Raw genomic sequence first — 9,000 nt, 5'->3', positions numbered from 1 at the left:
GGGAGTGGTTTTCAGTTAACTGAAAGCCCTCTGGTTCCCTGGGGGTGCTGTAGGGATGCCATGAGGGAGGGAGTGAGGGGAAAAAGGTAAAATGAGTGGACCGGCTCCTCTTCAATCAGAACTTCACTTTATCTCATCTATATATTGAGGTTCCCAGGAAGATTACTTTTGACAGAAAAGTTCAGCTTCTAAAAATTTACTTGATACGTGGCTGCACTATTGCAATGATTGCCTCTGAACTCTACTTTCTTGCAGCCACTGAACTTACTTCTTTTGTTCTTGACTTTGTGGTCCGTGTTTCATCCATGTTCTGATTAGAACTGAGACTGCACATTGCCTGTTCTCACCTCATCTGCCATTCTCTGCCATGGCTCCTTTGTTCGCTGCCGCCTCTGTAATTGCAGGTGGGCTGGAGGTATTACAGGGTGTTGCGGCTGGAAGCAGGAAGGAGTGGAGATCAGGGGCAGTCAGGAGACACTCGGGATCAAGACTTGGATTTTCAGGAGGGAGAACAGTGAGAATGATATCCTGGGACCGTCTTGTATACGGAGAGCAGCACATCGAACACAGGGCACCTGGGTGGCATTGTGCTATTCTCTCTTCTGCTAGTGACCAGCAGGGGACTTGCATAATATTTACAATGTCTCAGGGACACAGTTTTTATATGGCAAATAAAGGATCAAGCTAGATAAGTGGTTTTCAAACTATGGTTGATGGAACCCTAAGCATCGAGATCTGCTGGCAGATGGAGGTGGATAACCCATAGCCAGAACGGAGTCCTCACCGCCACACAACAAAAGCCACTCCACCTTTATCGTATTATTTATTGGGCTTTTAGGTAACATTTTATTAGAAAAAAGGATTGTCCTGGTGTCAGATTTGAGAATAATGAGATTAAATAATTTCCAAGGATTTTTTTTAAGCTTGAATATTGTTTGTTTTCTCTTTCATACATCTTCTGTGTCCTTGGGCAAGTTACTTAATTGTCCTGGACCTTACTTTCTTTATCTATAAAATGATACCTACCTCATATGGTTGTTGTGAGGACCAAATAACTTAAATAAGTAAATAATTCCAGTGCAAAATAGCTCATTGATACGTGAAGATCATTATTGTTATAATTATTATTTTTATATAAGATATGTATGGTCATTCCATTTTATTAGATAAGCAGACTGAGGCCCAGAAAAATTGTGACTTACTTGAAGTGACCCACTGGAGGAACAGAGCCTGCAGTGGAACGCTGGGGCTACTGCTCGTATCTCAACCCTTCACACCAGGTTTACCGCCTCATCTGGATATTCTTTAAGCTGTAGCCTGTGTTCTGAAGTCTTACCCTTCCCCCTTGGTCTGCTTTGAGTTGTCTGTCCAACCTCCTAACAAAAGTTCAATCATGAGTACTTGCATATGGAGTAATGATGTTAATAACCTCATTTTACCTCCAGAACAGGGAAGAAGGTATTACTGATCTTGCTATTCCAGCCAACCTCATTTCTGCCTTCGGGTCCTGTGTGCTTGGCTGCTCCTTCTACTTAAAGCACTTTGCCCTGACAGGTCCGTCTAATATCTTTGGAGAGGTCTTCCTGGAATACTATGTAACCCTTATCATTGCTTTTTCCGTAATCTGCCTTATCTTTCTTCAGAGCATTTATCACTAACAGACATGGATCTTTTTGTTTCTTTGTTTATTATCTACTTCCCCCACTACTACTTCTGGCTACCAGAGAGCCAGAACTTTGTCTCTTCTGAGGGTGTACGGATAAGCAGTGCCTATAACAGTGCCTGACACCTGGGAGGCAGTGAATAAATGTTCCATAAATGACTAAATGATGGATCCCATTTTACAGGTGGGTAGACCGAGGCTCAGAGATTATGTGCCTTGCCCAGGATCACCAAGGGCTAAGAGTCAGGATGGGACCTCAACATGACTCTGCCTGGGTGGGTACATCTCTGATGCTCTAGGCTTCCGAATATTTCCTTGGCTATCTGTATGATCTCCCCACATTCAAGCAAGTTGTTGATTTTCTGGCTGATGATTCCAGCCTCTCAGAGCTGGTGCCTTTCTGAGCCTACTGCCATCCTTGTTCACCTCCAGCTGTCACATTTCCCACAAACAAAGAGTGCGTCTACAGTGAATTCCGGGTGTCAGCTCGTGATGGATTTCACACCTTCTGCTTGGGGGTGTGGGCTTAGGAAAGCGGAAGAGAATAGGTGGGGACGGTGCCTCTGTCCCTGTAATCAGCTCTGGGACAGAGCAAGCCATAGCCCTGCCTTTTGTGAGGGAGTAATAACCAGAACTGGAGGATAGTGAGATTTTGGACACATGTGTTTCGAGGTCCTGCAGCGGGAGAGGAAGTTATCCTTTCTTTCACTTCCTGGATGGCAGTGGTATCATCGTTTGACTCAGAATCAGCCCTGTCACTGAGGGTACCTGCTATCACAGCAGGGTCAGCTCCTCCTTCCCCCATCTCTGCTTACCACTCATGGAGCACCATCAAATCTTCCGGATGAAAAATGTGGGCAGATGGGCAGGGAATAAAGTGGGTAAGATCAGGCTTCTGGCATGAATCCCATAATGCGGTCTTCATCAGGCTGAGAATAACCTGGCACTGAGGCTTTTACACAAGAGTGACCTGCGTGTCACACAGTAAATCACAATCCTGCCTCCTGATCCAGCTTGTAGCATGTTCACCATTTACATCTTAGCACAGTCTCCCAATCTCGGCAAGAAGTCTGACCGCAGCAAGAAGCTGTGATGAACAGTTACCTGGAGAATTGAGTAAAACCTCACTGTTCGACTCTGCTAAAATTGTTTTTGTTTTTTCTGCTTACAGGTTAGCTGTTGGGCCCAGAACTCCCCCCTCCACCCCACCCCGCACACAGATGCAGACAGTCGAGAGGAAAATAGCTGTGACTAGGCAATGTCACTGGGTGCCTTAAGAACTGCTCTCGGGCATTAAGATGCCTGAATTGGATTTATCACCAGCAATTGGATCGATTACTGGTGCTCAGCTGCAATCTCAGTCTTTCTGTGCTTCCACTTCAGCCATTTCATTAAGATGGACGATCTGGTTACACCACCCCCATGGGAGGATGGGCTAGAGGGTTTTGCCTGAATGGAACCTCAGAGATAAAGATACACTGAGCATACAAGGGGCAAAAGAGCAGAGAAACAGGATTCTTTGTTCACACCTACTGGTGCCTGGGGATCCACTCAGCCTGGTGAGTGGTTCAGCAGTAGCTGATAGTGATGGTCCACACAAAGGGGCTGAGGGCGCCGACAAGGACACCCCCTTCCAGGGTTTTGCATTTACCAAGCATGAACACAGTTTCCTAGAGATATTCAGAGCTCTTTCTCCTAGGCTTGACCTTCCTATCCCGTGCAAAAGAGGTCTTTGTTCCGACTTGGGTCTCCATCAGTCCTCACAGGTCCATCCCTGCTATGATTGGGAGCAGACTTTTCCGGAGAAACTAAAAGGTCTTTCAGGCCATGGCCTATGCCTGTGGGTCCTGGTGGGCCTCCTGGAACAAGTGTGATGAAACAGTGCATGGAATAAACAGCTTCTGACCTATTTTCTAACAACTGGAGTTCACCAGCCTGGCGCTCTAGAGAGGTCCTTGTTGACTGCCTGCCTTGCAACACTCTAACTCTTCCCATTTCAGCCAACCTGCCTCAACTGGGACATCCCATGGACCCTTGCTGTGTAACCAATTCGTGTCACTGCTGCCCTCACCCCGCAGGACATAGGGACCCCAAGAAGCTCTGTTCTCCCAAGTCAAACACAGTCCTGGCCTCGTGGGCATTCAGTGTGACATTGAGTATCTCCTTCATTGTCATATATTTTATGATTCTTTGCTAGCCTTCAGCTAGCTGGGTGGATAGTTTCTGGAGTCTTGGCCACCACAAGAAGATATTACCTATATTTCCAAGGATTCAAGTAGAACTCTTTGGTAAAACATTTTCAGGTTCTACTTTGCAGGCCTTCTCCACACAAGGGCAGCCCTAGGTCCTTGGGCTCCATTCACCACCTTTACTCCCATGCTGTTTTCCTTACCTGCTCTGAGCCCTGTGTGACTGTATGTTCCCAGCACCCAGACTTTTGACTTTGGAGGCAGACTTTTATTCACAACATCATTTAAAGCCTTCTCTGTATATTATACTTCTCTTCCTTCCTTGACTGGGATCCGTAGTCCAGCAGCTCTGGGTCAATAACCTACATGGGCCTGCCTGGCCCCCAGATGCCCCTCCCTCAGCTCAGGGCCTGTGAACAGTGAACTGACCAGTGGGTTGGCCCTTTCTTGGGAAGGAGAACCTGGTCACTCCCACATGTTGTCCTTGACCGCTCAGCTCTTTTTATTGAGCTAGACAGGTATCTTTTTGTCTTTTTTGAAAGAAGGGGGCATTTAATCTTAATGAGTCCAATTTCTTTCACTCCAGAGCATGAAAATATTGATTGTAAAAAGCCATTTGATGTTTGTGAAAACTTTGGAACTTTTTAATGAGCTTCTAAAAGTTCTTTGGGTCACAAAGATGGCATTTCACTGAATCTGAACAGCCTCATTTGAAAGGGATTAGAAGGTTGTTCAAATTGAGGTTTTCCTCAGGCGAAGTGAGGAGGCCACTGCTTAACATGGGAAGGAGCCAAAACTTTCTGTGCCTGTGGGCCAAGGGGGTAGTAATAACGATGGAAATTCATCTACCTGCTATGTGCTGGCACTTGTTTAAGTACTTTACGTGTATATTGTGTCATAGAACTTTGCCAACACCACCCCCACCAAACAAGACGGGGTGTCAGGAGATGGAAGATTGACAAAGCCCTTCACCATACCTGCGATTCCTCCTTCTCTAATTGAAGTGGTAGAGGCATTCTCCCACTTCCCCTTGTTTCACGGTTTAAGCTTTATAAATAGCTAGTTTTTCAAAAGTCCCAGTAAGCATAGTGTTAGAGAAGATAGGCCATTGAGAAGGCTTGGGTTCAAGTACCAGCCTTGACACTTCCCAGCCTGGTGGCCTTGCGCAAGGCAGTGAGCATTTCTGTGGCTTGTTCATTCACTATGTGATTACTGAGTGTCCCCAGGTTGAGGGACTGTGCCACATTCTGTGCAGGCACCCGATCATAATGACAATGATGACAGTTGTGACAGTAACTTCCACTTAGGGAGCGTGGATTATGTGTTAGTCACTGGACTAAGTGTTTTATTTGCGACTTTTCATTTAGTTTTTCCATAAACCTCGAAGATAAGCAGCACCGACATGGGGAAGATAAGGCTGAGAGTTTAATTAGCTTGCCTAAAACCACACAGCTTGTAAATGACAGAGCAGAGAATCAACCCGAGTTCTGTCAGACTTCAAAGCCCGTGTTTCTAACCAAGTCCCATGATGACTCACACTGTAATCCTGCGTTCAAGGGTTTAGAGACGTGAGGGGACATTAAACCTGAGTGTGACTAAGATTGGTGTCCTTAGAAAGATACTAGGTTATCAGACGACAGATGCTAAGATGCTAAGAGTTCAGACAACAGACGCGTGTTTTCAGCAGTGGGGGTCAAGGAAGACTGCCGAGAAGCTGTGATTTTAACTTTGAAATCTGATTATGATTTGAGTACAAGATACGTGGCAGGTGGTGGTGAGGAAGGGGCCTCTTTCTTCTAGATGGTCTAGAAAGTACTATGCTAGAAATTCCTGAGGGGTGTGGAAGAAGGGGTTGGTTCTGTCTGGCACAGCACATTCTTAGTCGAAATAAGTATATGGATTAAATGTGTTTATATTTATCTTTGCAATCTAAATCTATACATACGCCAACACCTCTGTAACTATATCTGTATCTGTATCTGTATCTGTATCTATCTATATATCTAATCTATAGATCTATGTCGTCTACTCATAGGGCCTAATTTCTCTCCTAGGAATATGTTCTTAAAAAAATCTCACACAGATCCATAAAGAAATATGTGCCTGATGTTTTCCACAGCTTTTGGGAGGCTGGGGGTGCAGGGTGCAGTGCCGAGGGACACGAGGCAGTGGGTGCCCATTGAAGCTTACAACAAAGACTCTCCTTGACCCAACTCTAGTCAGGTTCCTCTAAACAACTATGGCCCAGATTCTGGGCTTTGTCCTTACCACTTAGTCCTGTTTTAGTAAGAATCCCCACCCTTGATATCTGATCAAATTTGTCTGCCCTCACTCTCAATATATTATCACCCTGGCCTGCCTTCAGCAAGAAAAAGTCAGTGTAACCAGAATCCCCTTGTCTCTGACGTTTCCTCTCGGTGATTTTCCATACCCCGACCCCCACTCTGCTCCTTGGCTACAAACTCGCACTTGTCCTTGTTGTATTTGGAATGGAGCCCAGTTCTATTCTGAGGTCTCTCTTCCCCTACTGCAATAGTTCCTGAATAGAATTTGCCTTCGCTGCTTTAACTTCTGTCCGGCTCTGGTCTTCCTTGACACCTACCACGCCAAGTTAGAAACACACATAGCAACATGAATGCGTGCTAAAAACATAATGCTGAGGAAAAAAATGGATGAAATATGTAACAATGCCATTTATATAAGTTAAAAATAGATGTACAGTATAATAATAAGTTTTACAAGGACACAAACAAGAAGGTAAACATTAAACACATACGTTTAATAATATGTTGATGAGATATGATTGCTTATCAGGGCAATAGGAATGGAGAATGGAAAAGAAAGGAATAGCTGAGTAAATAAAGACTTTAACGAAATCAAGGACAATAATGTGTCATGAACTAAGGGATGTAATTGGCTCAACTCTCTGAGACTCATGCCCTGCCATACACACACACACACACACACACACAACGTGGCTGGGGCAATGGGGCAGGGGGTCATCAGGAACGGCTGCATCTTGATGGTAGGTTAGGTGTTGGCCAGGTCTGAAGGGATTCTGTGATCCTTGAACATGGGTCTGCCTCCAAGATCAGGACAGTATGAATAACAAATAGGCCTAGAATCTTAGGGACTGAATAAAACAAAGAAGAGTCTGACCTGCAGGTTACCTGCATATGTGTTAAGTCAGAGAGAAGAAATAAAGGCACGGCTTGAAGGAAAGAGAGGTAAGGTTGGAAGTTCTCAGAGAAGGGAAGGTTCCACAAGGATAGAGCTGTGGGGACAGTGCGTGAACAAGTGCATGCACGGTAGAGGAAGATGGAAGAGAAAGCAAGAGGCACAAGATGGGTTGGATAGTCAGTGGGCATGTGGGAATGCTACTTACATGCAAAGCTTCAGGTGTATTGCTCAGGCAGGGATGACCCCTTAAAAATGTTGCTCTAGGACAAACACCATCTCCCCCACTGAACTCTTCTCCCTTCCCCTGTGCACTGCTGGGCATAACACAGTGGGATTTTCTTGTGTTTGCTGAGGGTCAAGTTACAACCCTTTGGAGGCTGAGGTCAGGCTGGTTCCCAGGAGAGCTTTCCTGGGCTCTAGTCGCCTACCTGGCTACTGAAGCCACCTTCAGCTGTTAAGAGACTAGGGCTGTCTGTTCAGAGTCCTAAAGCTCCTCTTCCCTTATCTTGAAGAGGGTTCCCTGGCATGGGACTAGGCAAAATGGATGAAATATGAGTGAGTGGAATATGGGATTGACACTGAACGAGTATCCCTGTGTTCATTGGTCCAAGATCCAGACAATAAAATTAACCAGTGGTCTTGACTGTGTCGTTGTTTAACTTCAAGTTAGTTTCCATGCTTTGCTGACCTAGCGACAGTCAAAACACTACTGGGATTAGGATCAACCACAGGTATAACGGGGTGATTGGTTCTGTCCTAATAATTCATTCCAGATTTTTGATAAACCAAAATGTTGCCTGGTTTCAGGGCTGGGTTCCCTCATATAGTGGACCAGCTTCTGCACATTGGAGACAGGCCAGCACTCACTGGCATCACGCTGGATGGAAGTGCATAGTGGGAGCATTGTCCTTCAGTGGTATCTTGTCTTGCCATGGGCATGGTCAAGTTTTCCCTCCAGGGAATCGAGCCACCCAGCTATCCAGGTTGTTCGCCTCAGACAGCCAGCTCATCAGATAGCACCCTGACCATTCACCTCATGAACACTCAATAGGAATCTACTGATTGGCAAGTTGTTGGGTCAACTTTGGAATTTTCCTTCTCTACAACTGAAACTGCAGTTGTTCCTCATAGAGCCCATTCGTTCAACAAAGGCACGAGGATGCCTGACATATTTAGTGTCATCAAGAAGACCTGTATGCTGGGGAGACATGAGTAAGGGAGGGCAGCAGGTGGCGAACTCAATGGATAAGATCTGAGAAGGTCATGCAGCACCTGGTGGGCCACGCAAGGACTTTGGCTTCAGTCTGAGTGAGATGGGAAGTCACCATAGGATTTGGAGCAGAGGAATGACTTGAGTTGACCATGGACTTAAACGATTTTGGAAAATAGGAACTCTTGTACTTACCTCTGTAATTCTAGTGCCAGCACATTCTCTGGAACATGGGAAATGCTTAATAAATTAGAACAGAAATGCAGTACATTCTTAAAAATAAACAAGAAGAAAATATGGCACTATCCTAGGTCATTGATAAAAGTATTAGTTGCACTTATTAAATTCCAATTTTTACTTCGAAATCTCAGTGTTTACATGCTGTCCAGGACTGAAACACTCACATTCCTATAGCTCATTCCCCAAAGGGTATCTGAAGAAAGCCAGCTCTTTCTATAATATTCGCGAATTTTCCTACAGCTCAGGCGTCTCTCTGCCTACTTTGCACCTCTGCTTGGCCAGACCTGATGGGCTTCCAACAGTTTTGTTCCCAATCCTCACATTGTGAAAAATATTAAACACATTCAGATGTGAATTGTATTGGTAATCCGGACCATCATTATTATAATCCTTAGGAAATCATGGAGCCAAAATAGCTTTTGCATTCAGAAAAAAAAAAAAAGAAATAGCTTTCATCCTGTGTCCCTAGCTGACACACATTCAGTGGGGAGCACTTGTCTTTGATCTACTGTCTTTAT

The sequence above is a fragment of the Equus quagga genome, chromosome 12, assembly GCF_021613505.1.
Source record: "Equus quagga isolate Etosha38 chromosome 12, UCLA_HA_Equagga_1.0, whole genome shotgun sequence".
Taxonomy (NCBI): domain Eukaryota; kingdom Metazoa; phylum Chordata; class Mammalia; order Perissodactyla; family Equidae; genus Equus; species Equus quagga.
Note: the sequence above shows the minus strand (reverse complement) of the source record.